Source organism: Pinus tabuliformis, chromosome 3_1 (genome assembly GCF_031772625.1).
Source record: "Pinus tabuliformis cultivar Carrire ecotype Pingquan chromosome 3_1, CPIR1, whole genome shotgun sequence".
NCBI classification, from domain to species: Eukaryota; Viridiplantae; Streptophyta; class Pinopsida; order Pinales; family Pinaceae; genus Pinus; species Pinus tabuliformis.
In genome coordinates this window covers 963,102,441-963,127,196 of record NC_142301.1, presented here as the reverse complement: position 1 = coordinate 963,127,196, position 24,756 = coordinate 963,102,441, and positions in this window count along the sequence as shown.

The window sequence follows — 24,756 nt, the reverse complement described above, 5'->3', positions numbered from 1 at the left end:
GGCATATCGAACCTCAGTAAAAACGTCAACCAGTTTCACTCCTTTCCAACAAGTTTATGGTGTTAAAGAGAGAGTCCATACAGGTTGCTCGAATTTTTTATAATTTTGTGGAAAAACCTGTGAGCTATTTTGAAACCAACGTTTTGGACTAGCTTAGTGAGTCCATCATCAGGGCAATGAGATTTATATTTGAGAAGAGAGAGCGAATTACAGAGCTTATTAATAGTTATTGAGAAATATTTTTTATGTCTTCTTCTGTAGTCGGCTTACAAATAATTAATTTAATTAATAATAATTTTATTTATTATTTATTATTAATATTTATTTATTTAGATATATTCTTATTTTATTATTGTTTATTTATTTACATACCTGTGTCTCTATATATATGTGTATATATATAATATTATAATAATAATAATAATAATAATAATATAATATTACCTGTTTTGGATCCTTAGCTATATGTTAGTTGTTTTATTAGAATATATATAATTTTAAGGATTAGTTTTGACTTTGTATGTTAACCAATTTTTTTTTTTTTTTTAATGCGATCTTGATAAATTTCATTTATAGGAGAGTAGGTTCTATTTATGTATTTCTTAATTAAATCATTTGGTTTATTAATATTAATATTTATTTTATTATATAATTATTTATTTATTTTCATTTTCATTTTCATTTTCATTTTATTTATTTTTTTTATTTTTTTTTTTTTTATTTTATTTATTTATTTTTAATAAATTTTTATTCTTTTTATTTTTATTTTTATTTATTTATTTTATTTTTTTTTCTTTTATTTTTTTTATTTATTTTATTTTGTTTTGTTTTGTTTTTTTTATTTTATTTTATTTTATTTTTTATTTTTTATTTTATTTTATTTTTTTATTTTATTTTATTTTTTTTTTTTATTTTATTTTTTTATTTATTTTATTTTATTTTGTTTTGTTTTTATTTTATTTTATTCTTTATAAATAAATTAATAAAAAGCAAAATAAAATAAAATAAAAAAGCAAAACAAAATAAAATAAAATAAATAAAAAAAGGAAAAAATAAATAAGTAAATATAAAAATAAAAGTAAAAATAATAAGAATTTATTTAAAAAAATAATAATAAAATAAATAAATAAATAAATAAATGAAAATAAAATGAAATGAAAATAAATAAATAATTATATATAAAATAAATATTAATATTAATAAAATAAATGATTTAGTTAAGAAATACATAAATAGAACCTACTCTCCTGTAAATGAAATTTAACAAGATCACATTAAAAGAAAAAAAAAAAAAATTGGTTAACATACAAAGTCAAAACTAATCCTTAAAATTATATATATTCTAGTAAAACAACTAACATATAGCTAAGGATCTAAAACATGTAATGATAATAATAATTATTATAATTATAATAATAGTATATATATACACATATATATAGAGACACAGGTATGTAAATAAATAAACAATAATAAAATAAGAATATATATAAATAAATAAATATTAATAATAAATAATAAATAAAATAAATACATATTTAAATAAATAAATAAAATTATTATTAATTAAATTAATTATTTGTAAGCCGACTACAGAAGAAGACATCAAAAATATTTCTCAATAACTATTAATAAGCTCTGTAATTCGCTCTCTCTTCTCAAATATAAATCTCATTGCCCTGATGATGGACTCACTAAGCTAGTCCGAAACGTTGGTTTCAAAACTGCTCACAGGTTTTTCCACAAAATTATAAAAAATTCGAGCAACCTGTATGGACTCTCTCTTTAACACCATTAAGTCCCACTATGGAAGGGACATAATGAACAATGCTCTAGATTTTGAGAAGATGAGAATTTCCAGAGCCAGAAGTATTTCAAATCTCATATTTCTAAAACAATGTAGGGATGAAAACCTCATTCCAAATTTCGCCAAATGTAACCATCCCCTTAAACGTGGTCGGAACATTTCAGTCTTCAATAATCTCAGCAAAACCATCATCAAACATGAAATCAAATTTACCAGAGTCCAGCTAATTAAAATTTCTGAAAAACTTCTAACCTTGCATCTCAAGCTAGCATCTGCTCTTCGCTTTGATCTCTGGCAAAACTTAGAAGTGTTTACCTTCGCCAAAGCTGAAAGGATTTTTGATCACAACTTAGCAAAGAAATCTAAAAAACTTAAAAACCTAAGAAGTGCGGACTTCAACATTAAGTCTACAACTCTAACGCAGAAATCAAGCCATGAATATGACTACACTTACCATCACAATGCCTGCAATCAAATTGAAGCCACCACATCGCAGTTGGATAATTTGAAAACGCAGTTCACAACTAGTTTCGTGCAACCCGAAGATCTGACAATGCAGTTGGTATTTGATATCGCACGAGATGGCAGCGACTACACGACCATCACACGAGGCGATCGCTCCAGCATAAGTAAAATCACGCAGAATTACAACGTTGAAAACACAGTCACTCATTTAAACAACCAAACAGAGCAAGGGAAAATTAAAAGTGCTGAAGATCACACGTAGAAAGGAGACATCGTCCAACTCCGTGCTCCCATCGAACAACACGCTCGCAATACACATATTATTAACGCACAGTTAGACGGTTCTCCCACCTTCACTACGCAGGCTAAAATTGCTGAAGATAATACACAAAAAGGAGAAACTAATGTCCAACACAGTTCTCCCATCTAAAAACACGCTCTCAGCAATTCTCAGGTTATTGATATATAGTTAGACGGTGATAATTCTCTTGTTCAAAAACGTAGCAACTTTCGTTACAGGAAAAATCCAGCAACAACAAATTAATTAAAAACTCAACAGTCATCAACCTCTCAAATCTGGCTTTGGATGAAAACTTGAAAGTGATGTTAGAAAAAGGTCTTAATTTTGCTTTATCTCCAGCAAAAATACCTGTGAATGATATCATAAGTAACATTGAGGTCATCATTAGAAACATAGATCAAAATGTTGATGAAGAAATAAGACAGGACGTCGCCAGAATTCTCAGAAATGCTAGAGCCCCTCCCAGCAACATTTCCAAAGAAGAATCCATAGCTTTAAAAAACATCAAGAAGAACAAGGATATCATTATTTTAAAAGCGGACAAAGGAAATGCCACTGTTATTATGAATAGGACAGATTATGATAAGAAGATGGAAGAACACCTTAATAAAAGTGGCTGCTATAGAACTCTCAACAAGGACCCTAGTAACAAAATCCTTCGCCTAGTTAGTGACAAAATCAAAAACTCCTCTCTAGATTCTACCATTAAGAACAGGTTAATTCCCAATAGTGCCATCATCCCTAGAATCTATGGTGTACCCAAAATCCATAAATCTGGAATTTCTCTAAGACCCATTGTGAACACCATAGGATCACCCACTTACTGGTTAGCAAAATACCTTGCAAACAAGCTTAGACCTTTATCAGGTAACACTCCCTCTTACATCAAAGATTCTGCTTCTTCCATAGAATGGATTAAAAAGCTAGAAATTAGTGACAATGGTCTCCTAGTTAGCTTTGACGTAATGTCTCTCTACACTATGACTCCAGTAGATCAAGCCATAGAAGTCTTGAAGAATATTACAGACCATGAAACAGTGGAAATAGTAAGCATTTGCCTTAAATCTTCATACTTCAGTTTCAAAGGAAAAATCTATGAGCAAACTGATGGAGTTGCCATGGGTTCTCCTTTATCTCCGTTGATTGCCAATTTATACATGGAACATTTTGAACAAATGGCCCTTAAATCTTTCCCCTTTACCCTAGACGAATGGAAAAGATATGTAGATGATATTTTCGCTAAATGGAGACATGGTTTAGATAAACTTAATGAATTCTTATCCCACTTAAACAGTCTCTCAGAACACATTAAATTCACTATTGAGATTGAAAAAGACAACTAGCTCCCCTTCCTAGATGTCCTCCTTACAAAGAAAAATGGCAAACTAAGTCACTAGGTCTTCAGGAAACAAACTCACACTGACAAATATCTTCACTCAAACTCCCACCACCATCCAAAGCAAAAAGTCGGTGCTATCAAAACCCTAATTACCAGAGCTTCAAGAATCTCTGACCCTGAACATTTAGAAGAAGAACTTAACCATATCTACAAGGTCTTTATAAACAATGGCTATCAGAAAAATCTTATCCAAAAAATAATTAAAGAAGCCACAACCAATACCCAAAAAAGAAAAACTCCATAAAACCCTAGAATATCCTTACCCTATATTAAATGAACCACAGACAAAATCGCCAGAATTCTCACCAAGCATAACATTATGGTTGCCTTCACACCCCCTAACACCATCAAAAACATGTTGGATCTAATTGACCCAAAAAACCACAAAGGAGTATACTCGATTCCTTGCTCATGTGGCAAAATATATATAGGTGAAACAGGAAGATCATTAGGCATTAGGCTAAAAGAACATATCAATGATATTTCAAGAAATAGGTCAGAAAAATCAGGTCTAGCTGAGCATGCATGTTCTTCCTCACACTATATTTGCATGGAACAAGCGAAATTAATTCACAAAGAAAACCGCTATTTAAAAAGAAGGGTGAAAGAAGCAATTGAAATCGAAAAATCCTCCAATAACATGAATAGAGACGACGGTCTAAAGTTAAGTAATACCTGGAAACCTCTATTAAATAAAATAAAATAATAGCAATAAAATAAAAATAAAAAATAAAAAAATAAAAATAAAAAATAAAATAAAATAAAATAAATAATAATAATAATAATAATAATAATAAAAATAATAAAAAAATAAATAAAAAAAATAAATGAAACAAATAAATTAATAAATTAACAAAAAAAAAAAAAAAAAAATAAATAAAATAAATAAAAAAAAGGGAGAAAAAAAAAATAAGTAAATAAATAAATAAAAATAAAAAGAATAAGAATTTATTAAAAGAAAAATAATAAAATAAATAAATAAATAAAATGAAAATGAAAATAAATAAATAATTATATAATAAAATAAATATTAATATTAATAAACCAAATTATTTAATTAAGAAATACATAAATAGAACCTACTCTCCTATAAATGAAATTTAACAAGATCACATTAAAAAAAAAATAAAAAAAATTAAGATACAAAGTCAAAACTAATCCTTAAAATTATATATATTCTAATAAAACAACTAACATATAGCTAAGGATCTAAAAAAGGTAATAATAATAATAATAATTATAATAATAGTATATATATACACATATATATAGAGACACAGGTATGTAAATAAATAAACAATAATAAAATAAGAATATATCTAAATAAATAAATATTAATAATAAATAATAAATAAAATAAATACATATTTAAATAAATAAATAAAATTATTATTAATTAAATTAATTATTTGTAAGCCGACTACAGAAGAAGACATCAAAAATATTTCTCAATAACTATTAATAAGCTCTGTAATCGCTCTATCTTCTCAAATATAAATCTCATTGCCTGATGATGGACTCACTAAGCTAGTCCGAAACGTTGGTTTCAAAAATGCTCACAGGTTTTTCCACAAAATAAAAAAAAAAAAAACTAGTTTATGGTTTGGAAGCTGTGTTACCCCTTGAATGCGAAATCCTGTCATTGCAAATGGCCATAGAATTACTTCGAGCCACTTCCGAAGAGGAAAAATGTTTGTTGTACTTGGCTCAGCTAGATGATAATCGACGTGATGTTGCACTAGCAATCGAAGCTCATGCCAAACATATTAAAGCTCAGTATGATCGAAATGTTACCCCTCATAATTTTTCAGAAGGAGACCTAATCTTATTTTATGATCAAGCAAATGATAAATTAGGCGCTGGAAAATTCGTACCCATGTGGCATGGTCCTTATGTTGTTAAGCGAAAGCTAGAAAAAGGGGCCTATGAATTGGTAGACTTTGACGGGGTCTCTTTAGGTAAACCTAGAAATGGTCTTTACCTGAAGAGATATTATGCTTAAATCTGGGTGTGGAGATTTTTAGTTAGGTTAGTTTTATTTCTAGCTGGTGTGTGCTTAGCTTAGAGAGTGTTTTTTGTCATTATTCCTGCTTATCTTGATTTTACTCTTGATATTCCAGATGTCGACGTCCATAGAAAATTTTAGGGGCGAATGTTCGCCCTTTGGCAAAATTAAGGGGTTTAAAATTTTTAGTGGGCGAATATTTTGTATCATAGTACATTTTTACAAATCATCTCAAATAGCCCACCTTATTTTAAGGGAGAGGGTAAAAAAGGTAAATTTAGCCCTTGAAATTAAGAGTTACAACCTTCCATTCGCCCATTTTCAAGAATAGGTTTTATTTAAGTGAATCCTATGGGCTAAAGGCCCAAATACCATATTTATAAAAGAGGTATGGTAAATTAATAAAAATATAAATAAATGAGAGATATGGTAAATAAATAAAACATTTTTTATATTTACTCCATAAGTCACCTTATATACATGCAAGTGTGTAAACAAATAAAAATATAAGTAAAGTGGAGGTATGGTAAATTAATAAAAATATAAATAAATGAGAGGTATGGTAAACAAATAAAACAATTTTTTATATTTACTCCATAAGTCACCTTATATTTACAAACATTCAAAAAATGTGTTATATTTAGGTGAAACCTATGGGCAAAATACTATGGGACAAATACCATGGACTAGATTGTTATTAATACCATGCAAAAAAACATTATTAACCCTAATATTAGTATTAATAAAAATAAAAATAGCACATGGTATTGACCCATGGTATTCACCTGGAATGTAGCCTATTTAAATGGGGGAATTAAACTAGCATAGATCCATCTTTACTCTGGATCTACTAACCCCCGAGAGGTATCAAATATCATGATATGCAAAACTAGCATAGAGTGAAAAACTATTTGATCGGATCAAGAGTAAAAATAGATGTTGTAATTTAATGTATGTTAAACATTTTAGCTTGGTTAAAATAAAAAATGAAATAAAAATCAACTATTAATTTTATTAATTTTTATAAATTACTAATAGTAATTTTTAAGCTCCACGTTTATGATAACCCATGGTATTGACCCATGGTAATACCATGGTATTCATGTGAGTATACACTATTTAAAGGGGAAATTATATCATCTTAGATCCATCTTAATTCTGGGTCTACCAAGTGCTCAGAGGGATAAATAGATTTCATCCCCCTAAGAGTGGTAGATGTGGAGTTAAGATGGATATAGATTGGTTTTTATGATAATGAAGATATTAAATAGAGTTAGGAAATTATATTGTAAAAACATCTTAAGGTGAATGGTTAAATCATAGACATTGGACACGTATATTTGTATACTTTTGTTTTAAACTGAAACAAATCCAAGGCTAAAAGTAATGGATTGATTGCACTAGTCATCCTTCTATAACTTTCCAACATATGCTGGAGTAAACATATTGTAATTTGGGTAATTTTTCTAATTGCAAACAAGAACATACTTGTGTATTGGCAGGGTGGTTACAAGGTCCCTAGAAGTGATGAATTTGAATTTTTCTTGGTTTTATATATAGTATTAGGTTTTTTCTCATGCTTTATGTGAATGGCACGGGTGAATTTTATCCTACACCCACTAGGTTATCGATATGTAATTTCAGTAATTTTGATTTCAAAAGATATTTTAAAGAAATGCAATGATTTCATTTGTGTATTCAATAAACACAAGATTTTATAATTTAGTAAAATATTCGCCATGCCTCGTGAGAGATTCGCCAAAAAATTATATATACATATCATATTATTGATAAAATCGCCTTCCATTTTTCCTATATACCAAGGAGATTTGCCCATTTATTATACATGTAAATTTAGGGGGGGTTCTTAAAATTTTCCCTGTCGACGTCTCTCCAAACATACATTGGTTTTGCTAATGGTGCTTGTCATAATACATGAAACATTTCTTTTGCAGCTTGGGTTATCTATTCGGCCTCTGACGAGTTGGTATCTATGCATGGGGTAAGCCTTGGTCAAACAACGAACAACATTGTAGAGTATAGTGCAGTGATTGAATTACTGTCTGAATCCATCTCATTCAGGATTCGGAGTTTGATTGTGAGGTTAGATTCTGAACTCGTTGTATTACAGCTTAATAGAGTATATGCCATTAGAAATCCAATGTTATTGAGATTATTTTTTGAGAGTTCGTCTCTTGGAATGTGAATTTGACTATATTGAATATCAGCATATTCCAAGATATTTGAATACATTAGCAGATGCAATTGCTTCTTGAATGTTAAGTAGACATTTGCAATAATCATACAAGTAAATTTAAAAACATTCCATAACATATTTTACAAGATAAGCTGGTAATAGTGATATAGTATATTATAGAAGTGTGTCAAATATACATCGTCTTCGATCATAGGTTGAAAAACACCTTATGATCGCCAAAAATGATAGTACAAAAAGAAAAAAATGTCATATGAGTCTACAACAGGAGATCATCCTATCACTGGTGATGATTACGATAAGAAACCATTATACGGGCCACGCTACAAAGGAACCTCCTGAAAGGTCCTGGGACCCTAATCACATAGCGCTGTAGCCTAAGAGGAATGTCATCTATGCTGGTCTATGGAATGTCTGCTGTTAAACACTCTAGATGGCTTTCCAATTTGGCGAAGGTCTCTGTAGATTCCTCCTGTGGGGCTGGTGCTGCAGCAGCTGGCTATTTCCTCTCATAGGTCTGGAGAGTGGCTGGTCGCCGTGGACCTACATCTGCATTTGAAACTTTTACTATCAATTTTGTGACGAAATAAAAACAAAAAAAATTAAATTAGAAAATGATGAAAATGATTTTACCTGAGTCATCCCATTGCTCTCCTGGTGGAAGAGCCATGTCTGGGTCACCACGATAATCTACCCTAGCATAAGGAAAATCCTGAATAGCAAAAACTTGGTTCTCGAACCAATGAAAATACTCAGGAGTAAATCGAAGGACTTCTGTTCCCTCCTCAGGATGACGGGCCATAACTGCAACCCAACGCATCAGTTTGGGCTCTCAGGGAAGTCCAACTCCAACGGTACGATGCTGTGGAACCAACATTGGGACCCTCTTTAGGCCAAAGCTCAAAACTAAACCACCATATCCAAAGGTCTTCAGTTGTCCGTTCTTTGCTCTAGTCAGTTGGCCGTTTATATTAGCCAACACAGCCTCATACCAGTTGAAGATGGTCCCTCAAAAGCAGTCTACTGCCATCTGCATTTGGGATCCAGTGGCCACATGTAGTGCTGCACTTCCGCAGAGCCTGGTAACAGTAAACGGAATCACTTTGAGTTTAGGACAGGATATGGTTTTGATATCAATCCCTTTGTCTCTAGTTTTGTCATTGAAAAACTCTAGCCAGAGGCTATCGACAGACTGGCCACCTGGCCTAGTCCCGAATAGAGTCAAATGTTCACCTCTCTTAGGCAAAACATTAAAAAAGTAAATGTCTTCTGGCTCCATTTCGAGCTGGTGACCACCAATAAAGAAGCACTGGTCCTGTATGTTCCACCTGTCTACCAGCCACTGCAAAAAGTCCACCTGGGCCCTCATGGCAGGTATGGCCTAGAATTTGTATAAACCACATGGCTTCAATGCATCAGTCGAAGGTTGATGATTAATCGCGGTAGGATCCACGTCCTCGTGCTCCAGTTCCCACCAATCAAGCATGATGTATACCCTACATTCAAAGGCAGATTAGAATATTTAAAATCAAAATTTTTGGGTGGAATTTGAAAAATTTAAGTTTCAAAATCCTTGCTGCGGGGACTGCACCCTCTCTATTAGAGACAGTGCATAGGTCCGCACTCTGCCTTCATGGCAGGTGTGGACCCCTGACTTTTTTCCTTTTACAAGAAAGTCAGGGTCTGCACGTTTCCTATGCTATGCCTGCGGACCCCCTCGCGTGGGTTTTTAACCTAGAAATTTCCTAAAAAACAAAGTAAAGCCCTAAAAACAACTTTCAAATGGATGAAATGAAAGAGTAAGATGATGTGGATTACCTGGAGGAGACAATGTTCAATTCCAACGGACGTATTTTCCATAATCTTCACGGGAAGTTTCTGACCAAAAGCTCTCTTTTCTCACTCTGAAGTCAAACGGTAAAAATGAATTTACAAAAGCCCTTTTTATAAGCTTTTTTGAATAAATGAGTTTTTAATTTGTTTATTTTTTACTTTAAAGAGGTAACTTTTGAAGCATTTTTATCTATTTTAAACAGGTATGAGTAATGTATGAGTTTTTGTGCAGGATAACAGATTTTTCAGGAAAAATTGGTCATTTTCGACAAAAAACATTAGAGTCACCTTTAAGCTCTTTTCTGACTCCTAAAACATGAAAGGATTGTCGAGTTTTTCTTTTTAAGCTCGTTAGAGTGGAACTAAAAGGACGGTCCACTTATAGCCCTTTTCTGACCATAAAAACATGAAAACATTTCCAGATTTTTGTCGTTTTAAATTCGATATTAGTTATAAAATGATGTGTCATTGATCGCTTTTTTACTTTTTCGGATCAGAGGCACTAATTATGAAAAGTACTCCTTGGTCGTAATGATCAAGTGGTTCTCTCAAGTATTATTTTATACATTTTTGGGCTTGGGAGACACAAATTTACGAAAAAGGACAACCATGGAGTTTTCTTATGTTTTTTCAGACTCCCTAAAATTGAAAATCGCCAAGTTTCTCCTATACTGGACTCGTTAAAATTTAACAGTAAAGGACCTGTTCAATTACAAATAGGAACAGACCACTCCTTCTTAGGGTTCGAATCCAAACTAAGTTGGACTCATCCGAAGGATGAGCTTATAATCAAGCAAATGTTATCCTCCTCAAGCTTGTTAAAAATAAAGAGGTACTTGCCAGAAATGGTGGTGGAAAAGAGAGAAAAATGAGCTTGTTTGTCATACTTTGTGTCTCAGAAAAACATTTAACCACTCTTGAACATGACATTTTTTATTCACCTGGGTTCGGAAATCCTTTGCCTAACAGTTGATCAAACCATATTGAAAGTCTTCAGCCGGTTTCTGGGTATTAACTTTGGGTCAATTGTCACCAAACCATCTGCTATGTTGTTATGTGTTCAAGAGGTCAGTGCAAATAAACCATTCATCTGCAAAATATCTATCATGCATCTTGACCATCCTTGAGTCAGTCCTTGCAACTATATTTCTTCAAAACTTGATCTATGATTTCGTGTTGTGGGCTTGCGTACGATGGATCACTTTCTATCGACTTCAACTCATTATCTAGAAAGATGATCTAGAAATCGTCAGTACCTTGGGATTTGCATGCCTCAATGGCACGTTTCTTGCCTTCGATGATAGGTTGCATCATTGACCTTCGATCAAAGGATTCTGTGACATGTTCTACATCAACACATCTATTCAGATCTCATGGATTGTACTGAGTACTTTGAGAGCCATTGACATTAATGGTGGTTTCTCTCACACGTGTTAACAGTTTACATCATTGATTGGTAATCAAGTGGTTTCTACCATGTTCGAATTAGACACATTCATTCACATGGATAGAATCGTACTATTTTGAGAAGTAGAAATCAAGACCCTGGATCTAGTTTCCACCATCCAGGCTGCGAGGAATTTTGTATTCATTATACAGTAGACTATTCATAAGCAGATGGTTGCGTCCATACTGTGTCTACATGTGTCTATACTTGTGATGTATTACAAGATCATTCCTATATCAGAGTAGTAGTTAGTTTTCTAGTCAGTTTTTGGTCTGAGTATGGGAATGCCTACCTCAGCGATGATATGATCTCATATATATATTTTGTATTGAAGTTTTTACAAGTTCCAATCAGGCTCTCCACAAGATGATCCTCGAAATGATAAAGTACTTCACTCTTCTTAGATGATAAATGAAATCCTCATCTACTACAGACTTCACACTTTAGGGGGCAACCTGTTACACAAAATATTGTCACCATGACTATTTGCAGTCAGTATGGGTCTATCATCATTCATACTATCCTCCTTAACAAGTCTCAAGCCTCGGCTCTTCATGTCAAGCTTTAAAAATGAGAGAAAGTCCTTGAGAATCAATAAAGCTCTAGTTCCACACTTTCTCTTATTGTTGCTTGCGGTCCCGCACCCCTTGGTCATGTTATCTACGGACCTGTCCGCTCTGTCTCTAAAGGAGTGGGTGCGGACCCCTATGAAAGTCAAAAAGGTGCAAGTTTATTCTTAAAAGCTCACTTTGGGTTAATTCTGGATGATTCTAGAAGGAATCTTGACGTGGATGGTTCTCTCTTAGGTGGTTCATGCACCTTAAAACTAAAGGAGCTAATCCCTTGATGAGAGGAGCTTATCCCTTTGAAGGAGGGCTTTATCCCTTTGAAGGTGGACCTAGTAACTTCCCTCCATTGCACTATAAATTAAGGCATTGGGCTGGTTGCTAGAGGGGTTAGAAGCTGAACATTTTTTAGGGTAAATGCTATTGGAATTGAGACTTCCTAGTTGAGCTTGAGAGGAGAGATTACATACCTTTTGGCTTCATTGGGAAGAGAGTGAAACTTGTCAAAGTAGAGGAGATTCTTGTTGGACCTTAGGAGGAGCTTGTACAGCATCAAGGCACTAAGGTTGTAAAGTTCTTCTTTGATTAAAGTCAATACAATAAGATTCATTTTTCTCAATAAATTGTCTTATATGGTTTGTTTCATTAATTCCTTGATCATCATGATAAATATGCTTTATTATATTGGTTTTTCAGTTGCTATTTAATGTGTGTGCTTGTTTGTGTTTGTAGATTCTTTACAAGAGAGCTCTTTTTGATCAATGAAGCGTGGCTTCCACAAACTTGCACTAGACTCGAGGTAGGCCTAAAAACACTTGTTTTCCTTTATTAATAAATTGCATATTTAGAGAAAGCTAGAATTTGTTTGGTTTTCTTGTCGCTAGATATCATTAGATACTAGGGAGGTCGGTCTTGTCCGCAAGAATGACTTATCCGGCCGACAGATGCATATTGATTGTCTTTGTAAGAATGGACTCAATCACTTTGTTTGTAGATTCCACCTAGCCATTTTCTTGCAGGTGATACGACGTGGACTTCTTGTTCTAGATCTTGTATTGCTCCATTACACCCTATACCAGATTAGAAACAAACGGCAGACCATTGTCAGAAACAATTTCTCTAGGCACACCAAATCTAGTAAAGATTTCAGTAAAAAGAAAATCAACAACAACATTTTTTGTAGCAAAATAAATAGTTTTAGCTTCTACCTATTTCATAAAAATCTGTACAAACCCAGATATGCTTTTTACTTAATGATGTTGAATTTATTGGTCCTATAAAATCAATAGCCCATTTTTCAAATGGATCAATCATAACTTGAGGACATAAATTCATTTCATTGGTTTGATTAGGCTAGCCCATTTTTTGACAGCTATCACAGTGCTTGACATACTGTCTGGCATCCTTAAACAAGGAAGGCCAATAGTAACCAGCACATAATACTTTATATGTAGTTCGCTTATCAGTGAAGTGGCCTCCACATGGTTCATCATGAGCAGATTTAAATATGTCAAACACTTCTTCCACTCTTACACATCTACGGATAATCAGATCTGGGCCTGTGTAAAAGAAACCTCCTTGAATCCAGGAGTTTGTAGCACTTTTCTAAATAATATTCTACTTTTCATGAGTGGGAAAGTGGGGTGGTGTTTTCCCAGTAACCAAATAATTAGAAATGTCAGCAAACCATGGAGAATCTGTTGACATAGAAAAAATATGTTCATCTGGAAAATCATCATTAACAGGAGTAGTTTCACCAGGATTATCTAATATAGAAAGAAAATCCGCTACAACATTAGATTTTCCTGGTCTATCTACAATAGTAATATTAAACTCCTGCAACAATAGTAACCACCCAGTCACTCTACCACTAGTTAATGGTTTTTTCATCAAATATTTAATCGCGGAATGATCAGTATGCACAAATACTTCATATCCTATAATATAGTGTATGAACTTATTAATTGCAAAAATCACAACTAAAAACTCCTCTGTAACTGTATAATTTAATTTAGCATAAGAGAAATTTTTACTAATATAATCAATAGCATAGGATTGATTATTTTCCTCTTGTCCTAAAGCTGCGCCAATAGCCAAATATGTAGCGTTAGAGGAAATATGAAAAGGTGGAGACTAGTTAGGACCTCTCAGAACTGGTGCCTGTACTAAATTTTCCTTCAATGTTTCAAAACACTGTTGGCAAGCTGTAGTCCAAGAAAATTCACTATCCTTAGCTAGAAGTTTGAAAAGAGGAGCAGCTATCTTAAAAAGATTTTCAATGAATCTTCTATAGTAACCAGAATTTCCTAAAAAACCTCTTACTTCCCTTTGAGTTTTGGGTGCAAGAAGATGCAGAATGATTTCAATCTTTGCTGCATCAACCTGGATACCTTTACTAGAAATCAAATGGCCAAGTACCACTACCGCTTTGCACTTCAATCTACATTTCTTGTCGCTCAAAGTGATATGAGCTTCCTCACAATGAAGTACTTTTTCCAAGTTTTCAAGAGCTTCCTAAAAAGTATCACCAAACACAGAAAAGTCATCCATATAAATTTCCATAAATTCCATATCAACAAAAATAGCCAAGACTGCCCTTTGAAAGGTAGTTGGGGCATTACATAAGCCAAAGGGGAGCACTTTATAAGAAAATGTAACCCATGGACATGTAAAAGTAGTCTTATCCTGATCTTTGGGTGCAATCTATATCTGGCTATAGCCAGTGAAGCCATCCAAAAAGGAAAAGTATTCCTTTCCTGCAAGGGTATCAAGCACCTGGTCAATGAATGGGAGAGGGAAATAATCTTTGATAGAGGCTTTGTTTAATTGTTGATAATCAATACAAATACACCATATTCCATCTTTCTAATGGAGAGACCCACTGACTGTCAGAAATAGGATAGATGAAACCAGCATCCAAGAGTTCATGTACTTCTTCTTTCACAATATCTCTTACAAATGGATTCATTTTCCTTTGGGGTTGTTAGATAGGTTGGGCTCCTTCATAAATATAGATATGATGTGTGCAAGTTTCAGGAGGGATAACCTTCATATCTTCATAACCCCATGCAAAATCACTAAGATGGTTTCGCAACAAATTCCCAAGCTGCTCTTGTTGAGATGAGTCCAAATCTGAACTAATATACAAGGATTTACTAGGGCTAATCTCTACAAGAGTAGTATCAGGCTCGGGAGTACTCAAGGGAGTGGTCAAATGTAGTGGTTTAGAAGAATAGGTATCATGATCATCTTGAAAATATAGGCTGAAAATTTGGCTCAATGGCTCAAAATTGGGCATAGTGTCTAGATTATTCAAGAAGTCTTGAATCTCATCTTCTTGTGAAGACCCAGTATAATGATGGATAAGTGAGATGCGTTGAGTCTCATCATCACTACTTCGATCCAACCACAAAGTATCTCGAAGGTCCTGAATGGATCTAGCAGGGGGATATAAGGTAACCTTCTTCCTAGAATCTCCATGTGAAATATACATATCACCTGAATGACATCCAATATATTCATCGATAGTAGAAAGCAATGGTCGACCCAGGATCAAGGGATGTCCTCCTACTGGGTTCTTTGGCTGAAGCACAATGAAATTAACAAGGTGTTCCCAAGAATCTAGTGAGATGATCACATCATCCAATAATCTTTCTGGCTTAATTTTAGATCTATCTGCTAATTCAAGCACACTGGGAGTAGGACGAAGATGGGATAACCGAAGTTGATCCATGGTTTTCTTAGTCATGACATTAACGGCTACCCCCAGGTCTATAAGAACATTAGAGACAAGGAAATTACCAATTTGAACTGAGACAACAGGGTTTCCAGGATCAGTATATTTTTCCATGGATACACATCCTGTCATCAACTCTGCCACCCTACCAACAAATTGAATGGTTTTGGGTTCCAATATCTTCCTCTCGAGTTTCTTGAGGCAGAGTTCCTCAATAATCAAGTAGTGCAAATAGGATCTCTTTGATGGCTTGAAGCAAAGGTATCTTACTCAAAAGATTCGGAAGCTCTGATGCCAAGCTAGTCTCAAAAATAGGCTCACTTCTTTCCATCACTAGCCTCTCTAGGAAGGGAGGCTGGTTGGAAGAAGGTGGCAAGACAAAGGGTAAGGGCTGCTTGGTGACTAATTTCGAAGAATGGTTAGGAGTTTCCTCCTCTCCTTTCTCTTCAACAATCACTGTGGGTTAGTTATGATTTCATAATGTTATAGTCCTTCCCAAACTTAACTGAATATCATGAACCCCAACTGGAATAGACTGGTACTCAAATGGTAAAGGTGGGTTTGTTACATAAATCATTTATACTGGTTTGTTATTGTTAGGATTAGGAATAAGTTGAGCAGGAAATTGAGGAGGTTGAAAGGGTGGAGGTAAAAGTAATGGTGTATTAGACTGTCTCGGAAGTTGTGGCATTGAATTTTGTGTATGAGGATATGACTGCATAGGTGGCTGGTAGGAATATGGGGAATGAGTTGGCCCTCTCCAACCTTACTGCCATGGTTGAGAAGGTTGCCCATGCTGATATTGATTTCCATACTGCCACTGCTGATTAGTGTTAGGATAAGAATATGCATGTGAAATATAGCCAAAATAGTGTGGAGAAAATTCAGGAGCCATACCTGCACTTACCTGAGGCCAATTTCTTCTTGCTCCCATAGCATTTAAGTATTTAGCTTCAGGTCGTCCCCCTGTAAATACATCTTTAAATCCTGGTATAGAGGGACATTTTTCTGTGATATGGTCTTCTACACAAATAGCACACTTATTAGTTTCTTTTAAATTAAGATGAAACTCTTTAGGCGGATGCTTATCTCTACATTTAGGACAGAAAATACGTAGTGACTCTTGTTCCTTTATAATTTTTTTTTGAAATTTTAAAGAGTCCAACTGTTTAGAAACAACATTCATTGTACTGATTTTCATGTTTTCCATTTTATTTTCTAGTCCAATAATCATAGCATCGGTAGATTTAGTTTTTCTATTTCTATTTCGAGTTCCTCTACCAGATCCATACTGATTTCTTAAAAATTTCCTGCATAATTTAGAAATTTGATCAAAAGTTTGCTGAGAGATATCACCTTGTCCAAGCAGATTTAGATTTTTTCTAGCATTATTAGTAAGTCCTCCTAAGAACAAGGTTCTAATAGTGTTAGGATCAATCTTAAGTTTTGACCTCCATAAAATATATAGAAATATTTCTAAGTAATATTCAAGAGTTTCATCATCATCCTGTATGATCATAAAAGTTTCATCATGCATGTCTTGAGTTTTGCAATATTCTTGATATTTAGACAAAAAAACTCTCTTCATCTTTTCCCAAGAGGTTATAGAGTTTCCTCTTAGCCCCATGAACCAGTGCAGGGCTGAGTCCTTGAGAGTAGCAGGAAATAATTTTAACTTCTAAGCCTCAGTTGAATAATCAAAACTTCTACACAGAATATCAAACTCGAATAGAAAGGAGTCAGGGTCTTCATGAAATTTACCATGGAAATGGGGGACAGATGATGGTGGAATATTCTTCATTTGTGCCACAGTATCAGGATCCACAATTGGAAACACAAAATTTGATTGTTCTCCACTTACCTAGTTCTCACCAGACCCTTCCACGTAATCTTTATGATCTTCCATTGTTTCTCTCCTACTCTTAATAAGCTAAACCACACCTGAGTTGTTGTCACCAAAATCCAGGTGGATTGTTCCTGCATGATGGGTTTGAATTAGATTGGGCTTCCTGCTCCTAGAAGGAGACCCAATATGAGAATTATTTCCAGAATTCTTTTGTACCTTTGTGGGCTTCGAAACCTTACCTTTCCTAGGCATTCATTTCAAGAAAAAAAAAAGTAATTTCTAATAGTAAAAAGTGTTGTCAGTAATCAATAAACACCAGTAAAATTCCTTCAAAAGAAAAATATTTCCCAAAAAATACTGAAAGAAAAAATTACCTCTATTGTACAATAAGAAAATTCTTACCAAATCAAATCGCCTCCCCGTCAACGGTGCCAAAATTTTGGGTGCAGGAATTACACTTAAGTAAACTCCTCAACACTTCAATTATCAACCCAGGGGATTTGTAAACTTAGAGACGAAGCACATGCAATACCAGAGATGTTATGAATGTTTCTAATATAAATTCCTACTTTCTTTAAATGAAAGACTCCAGAATCAAACTATAGAGAAAAAGGCAACTGGAATCATCAAAATAATATAAGGCTGGAACAAGAAGAAATCTACTTGCAAAAGAGATTTAGAAATAAAAGGGGGTGATTACTCTAGCTCACTATTGATTGACTACTGCGAGTGTGTTTTCTTTAGCAAAGAAACTTTAGCATTCCTCAACAGATGGGCTCTTCAAACCTGCTTATGTAAATATCTCCTTCTCGCAAGAATCGATCTTGCACTAGTGTAGTCTTCTTGCACTAGTGCAGGAACAACGATTTATGGAGAGGGTGTAAAATGATGTATGTACTAAAAGTTCTTTTCTTCATGGAAGGGCTTGAACTTTCTCAAGTCCATAGCACTCAGATCTAGTAACAAGAAGCTGGTTCTTGTACCTGATCAAAGCTTCTTACTCTTTATCTTTAATTCTTCAAATCAATGCTTAATTAGTGCGAATGTTATGAAGCCAAATTGTATACCAAAAAGATGAATGTTTCTGAGTTTATCAAAGTGCAGAAATAATGAAACAATATTTTTAATTTGTCCTCTTATGAAATATTAATGAAAGTAAGAAAGTTGTTAGAAGTAAACTAAAAAGGCTTGCTGCATCACACCATGTAGCATTGGTGCAGGAACAGTTCTTCTGCTTGGACCAGGCAGGGAAAACCAAACAAAACATGCAGAAAGTGAACATCACACCAACGTGCACTGGTGCAGGTAATTTCTCCTACTCGAACCAAGTGAGGAAAACCAAACAAAATGTGCAGGAAGTGAATAGAACACCAATATGCACTGGTGCAGGTAATTTCTCCTGCTTGAGCCAGGCGGGGAAAACTAGTCCAAAATCAAATGTAGGGAAAGGAAATTTAACTACTTCACGTTGCATATCTGCTTTCACTCAAACAGAAATTCAGATGCTATAAATTAAATCACACTTGGCAGTTTAAAACATAAATTACAAGAATAGAAATGAGGGAGAACGTGCTGAGTTGGTTGGGCCCTAGCCAACCAGCGTGTTTCCCTTTCAAATAAAAATGTTGCTCAACACTTTATCAATTCATCAATATTTAGAACATAAAAAGAAATAGTTTTTGGAACATAAAGCAAAGCTCCTTTTCTTATCAAATCATAAAGGAAAATACATGTGTGATTACATATCCAGCCCAGATTTGGGTGATAACAAAAGACAGGCATCTTACCACCTTCCTGGTTCTATGTCTGCTCTATACAATTCTATTAATCATTAACCATTTCATCATATTTACATTTATCCTTATATAGCTCCTTGGCAGAAGGCAAAAAGGATCGTTTAACTCATTACACAGTCGATTGTATAATTTAGATCGTTGCAACAAATTAGATAACTAATTGCAAAATAAGCTTTTGGCCCTCAAAATTAGGCATTTTAACAGAACAGACTGTGGCTATCTCTAGTTGTTTGTTCCTCCTAAATCTAATCTCATCTACTCTAGATTGCCTTGCTATCATAACTGGGACTCGACTGCCCTCAGAGATGTTCTGTTTTCATGGCTAAGGTAGTGCAAAATTAGGCGGTAATCAAGAAGATCTGGATTTGCTACCAAGATTCATGGCACTGGCATTGGTGCGAGATCCAATCTGCAATAAAATCAGTGCTCAAGGTAAGCATTTAACTATTAAATAACATAGGAGACATTGATAAGTTATGAAAGTAATTATAAACAAGAAATCACGTAATAAATAATTAATAAATGCTAAGTTAAATTAGAAAATGTAAAATATAAAGTTAATGCAAAATGTTTCATCGTTCTTACACTAGTGCAAGATGATAGTGTATAAGATAGGTAAAACAAGGGTAAATGGCTATGATTTGGGAAGGTAAAAATGGTCAAAAAGAGTGCAAATTAGGGGACTAACAGTTGGGCCCCCTCAACATGTTGTTTGGGCAAGATATCTAGTAGTTATCCTATGATGCCATAAAAGCAATATTCAAAAACCACTCTAGGGTTGATAGAAAGAAGGGTAGGGCTAGTCAAGGCTTGATCATTTCCTCTCCTTCCACAATATCCATCAAGAATGATATTGGGATCATGTTGGAAGAATTTAAAAGTGAAATGTTGCATACCTTTTCACTGAAAAATGGATACCATGCAGATCAATATGAAACAACAGGAATTAAAGAGAGCCCTAGTTATTTTCTTCCCTATATGCCCTAGAAGGCACCCAAGAAATGAATGCCCATTAAATTTCATATAGGTCTGCTCAGCCTGCGAGGAAAACCATGCCACAGATAAATGCCCTTATTTTCTTAGTTTAAAAGTTTTATACTAAGGAGCAAAAGATGGGGCTGAAAAACTCTACTTTACCAATCGAATGAGGCCTCAAGGACCTCATCCATACCAACAAGGCATGCAAGGTGCATCTTACTCTTATTACCATCCCAATCAAAATGTTGCCTTTCCACCCTGGTACTCTTCAACTCATCTATCATGGTCCACACCTCCTTCATGGCCTTATTCTCCTTAATATCCTCCCAACCTGTCAATCAACCATTTCATCCACATTCTTCTCAACCTCCTTAATGGAATAATCTATCACAAGGGTGGAGGCATCATGTTAACCAAACTGCTAATTTACTTCCTCCACCTCCACCTCAACAAAAAATCACTCATCCTTCTCCACCCAAGAAACCTTGGATGCCTTCTCAATCCAATGTGAACTTGAATAGCAAGTAAACACAAAAGGTCTACAGTGGACAGACATCTTACCCTACCTATCTTGTGGAGATCCAAGAAATCAACCTTAGGTCTAGAAAAATGCTTCTAGACAACCAAACTCCATCTGCACCTGAAGAAATTGAAGAGGAAAAGGAAGAGATTACCCCTCAACTAGAGCCATCTCCTTTTCCTCAGAGATTGATCCATCCTATCCATCATACCATAGAGGAGATTGAACTTCTTGGAGAATTGAAGAGTTTGTGTGTTAAAATACCCCTCCTCCAAGTTATGAAGGACATTCCCATATACAATAAGCTTATGGAGGATAAATGTTTCAAACACCCTAGGAGGAGAAAAATATACACACCTACCATCAATGTTATTGGTCAATTATATGATTTGATGTTGGGGAGATTGATTTGTGAAAAATATTTAGACCCTGGAAGTCTAGTAGTAGATGCTCACATTGGTGACATTATTTAACTACATATCGTGATTGATCTTGGATTTTCCGTCAATGTGATCACTAAAGAAATTGGGGAAAAACTAAACCTCCAAGGAGCCTTGAGAAAGACCACTAAAATGTGGCAACGTGTAGATAGATCCATAGTAGCTCCTAAGGGAGTTGTTCAGGATGTAATGGTCTATGTTGACTCCTCGCAGTATCCTACCGAGTTCTTAGTTCTCCAGCCCAAACCCAAATTCAATGGCTATCCTTGCATCTTTGGAAGTCCATGGTTAGCCATTATTGATGCTTACATTAGATGCAGGGCTATGAACATGACCATTAAGAATGGGAGTTTGTCCAAACAATTGGTATTGTATCCTCCTACTGAGACATTCATTGAACATGATGTACCCTTGTGGCTAGAAGATGAGGATAAAGATGAAGTGTATCATACACAATCCCATCCAATATATACCCTAGATGTTGTTAGAGGAGGGGGGAACCTAACAAAGATGACCCTATTGCCCAGATCCTCCAGAACCAATCACCCAATACAATGCCTATTGATGGGTTTGTGAAAGAGTCTGAGAATATTCCTTGGAATGAAATATGATTAGTTTACCCAAGTTTGATGAGCCTCATAAATGGGTAAATATATGGGCTCATTTTACCTCCTAACCTAGTCAAGTCAACCATTATCTTAGCTTATTGTATGATTTATGATTATATTTATGCTTATGGAGTGAGTTGAGTTAGTTATTGTGCCATGTGGTCTAACATGTATTTAATGCAGATTATTTTTGGATTTCGTGGTCAAAGTCAAGGATCCAATGGAAAAATGGAAGAAATAACTCGAAATGCACAGAGGAGAGGACTTATAGGAGGGAATCCCCCTCATTTATTACTCCTCACTTTGAGTTCCCCTTCATTCAGCTCCAAGTACAAGCAGCTGAATCAAGCACTAGAAGGTAGCCAAGCAAGTGGAGGATGATTGATGATTATCTCGAGTTTTGGGAGCCAAAACTCCATGATTTTAAGGAAGTTGTTGGTAGCTTCATTTGTATAAGTAGAGAGGCCTAGGGCCTCACTAGCGTCCGATTTTTTCTTATGTAAACTCTACTCAAATTTCGAGCTTATTATTTTGTGACAGTTTCATGTAATCTTGCTATTTTTTTGAAAATAAAGATGGAATCCTTTTTGAGCTAGCACTGAGTTACCTCAGAGGGTTGAAGCTCTTGGGTTAGGTCCTAATCCAAGAGGCCAAGCTCCTCTCTACTTGTATTTGTATGCTTTGTTTCATTTTGTAGATTAGTTTGTTGTTAGATGTATTTCTCTTATGGTTAAGAATAGGTTTCTTTTGGTGATTTAGTAGTTTGGTTCCATTTGTGCTTTCTGTAGCAGGTTAATTAGTGAATAACAAAGATTCAAAAGGCTATAAATAGTGCCTTGGCCTCTCTTCCTCCATCTGGAACAATGAGTTGAGGCAAAGACTCTCTTGCTGCCCCAAAAACACAGATTTTCCTCATCCATAGGACTTTTAGTGTTTGCATCTTTTTAGTAGGTTAATAGTCCAACTTTGTTTTTCTTTAGATCCTCTTCATCATGCTCACTTGCTAATTTGCATTAGTCTTCTTTCACATTTTCCTTTCCTACAGCATTTATCAGCATTTCATTTCATAGATCATAGTTTAGACCATTTTTATGCAAAACTCTGTTTTTCCTAGATGCATTCATTTCACTTGTTGCTTGATTTCCTTGGGGACTGTCAGTTTCTATGCAGTAGATCTCTTCCAGTAGTAGGCTAGTTGTCAGCAATCAAACCCTCCATCTGATCCAGGCTCTATAGCTCTCCCTAATCTCACCTCAATTCTGCCCTAGTTCCCTGCATTTCTCCATAGAACTTCTTCTTCTCTCCTTGAGAAAATCTGATCATCTTTCTCTCTCCTGGTGGTTCATGGTAGACCATAGGAACCATAACACCTCCTTTTGACCATAATCCACCTTTTTCACCCACTCTTGCACCCTCAAAATTTTGAAAATTTCTCTCGGCCTCCCCTTATAGGCCTCATGTAGTTTCCCTGTTTTCCTCTTGTAGATTTCCTGTGTCCTCCTGTAGTTTTTCCTGTAGGTTTTCCTTTGAAGCCCGAGTGTCAGAAAAGCCTCCAGAGGCCACCTAAGAGCATGTAGGACCTATCCACACCATCCTACATCCTCTCAAGTCCCAAAGCTGCCCTCCAACACCACCTATTCGCTGCCACACTCACACACAATTACATGCATGTCAAATTGACATAAAAATACATAAAAATCCAAAAATATGTTTTTTTATTTTTTACTTCTAGAAATAGCATAGCTAGATGTTGTTAACTTCCTTGAGTAGGTAATTGCATTCCTTTTATGGTTTTCATAGTGATTTCTGCAAAAGTAGAATTAGTTGGTTAATTAGGGTTTACTAGGCTTGCTTTACATTTCAGTCTTTCTCCTTTCTACAATTAGAATAGCATCTGTAGAGTAATCTTTCTTTCCTTTCATCACATATAGAGCTTCTTTTGGAATCCATAGAAGTTTGCTTGAACTCCTAGTGATCTTGCGTTGGCTGACCAAGTGACAACATGCAGTGAGAACTAGTACTTGTGCATACAACACTGACGCTTCCAAGTTTGTTACGAACTACCGGGTTGATAAGAGTAAAGTAGGCAGCCCAGGAGTTGCAGCATTATTACTGCAACACTGGTGCTTACCACGTTTTGGCATTGTTATAGACATTTTTTGGCACTACAACCCCAAGCATGAAATGTCCATAAACCAAGGACTCCTAAGTCCCTAAAAGTGTTATTCTAACCCCTAAAGGAACAAGGTCAACTGATTACAGCTTCTCCCAGAAGTTCTCCATGAAAAACTGCTCAGAACTGGTCAAAACAGGATCATTTCAGCTGCTCCATAGGCAAAGTGTGTTACATCTCACCTAAACACACTGTGTGGGTGGGTTGCATTTCAAAAAGCCCTTCTATGGGGTGTGATGGGCGAGAAGTGACAAATGGCAAAGTCATTCCGTGAGGTGGAGAGGCATGGAAACTTCCAGAAACTTCTCCTGTGACACTTGCCTCTCTGAATTCGACCAAGGATGAGTAAGAGATCATCAATATCCAAGTGGAAGCAATAACTATTAGAGGGAAGACACTAATCAAATCACGAGCTGACTCATCTCCCTTACAGATATCTATATATGGATCCCTCATCCTAGAGATCGAGAGGCTAGAATTTTGCATATTGTAAGGAATTGTTGTTGGTTTCTTGAGACAACATCAGATTGTTGGCTGATCTAAGCTTTGTATGAGGTGAAGAGGGGTTTCCTTGCTGAGAGGATGTTGCTCGGTCAGAACAACTGGTTGTAACTCCCCTTG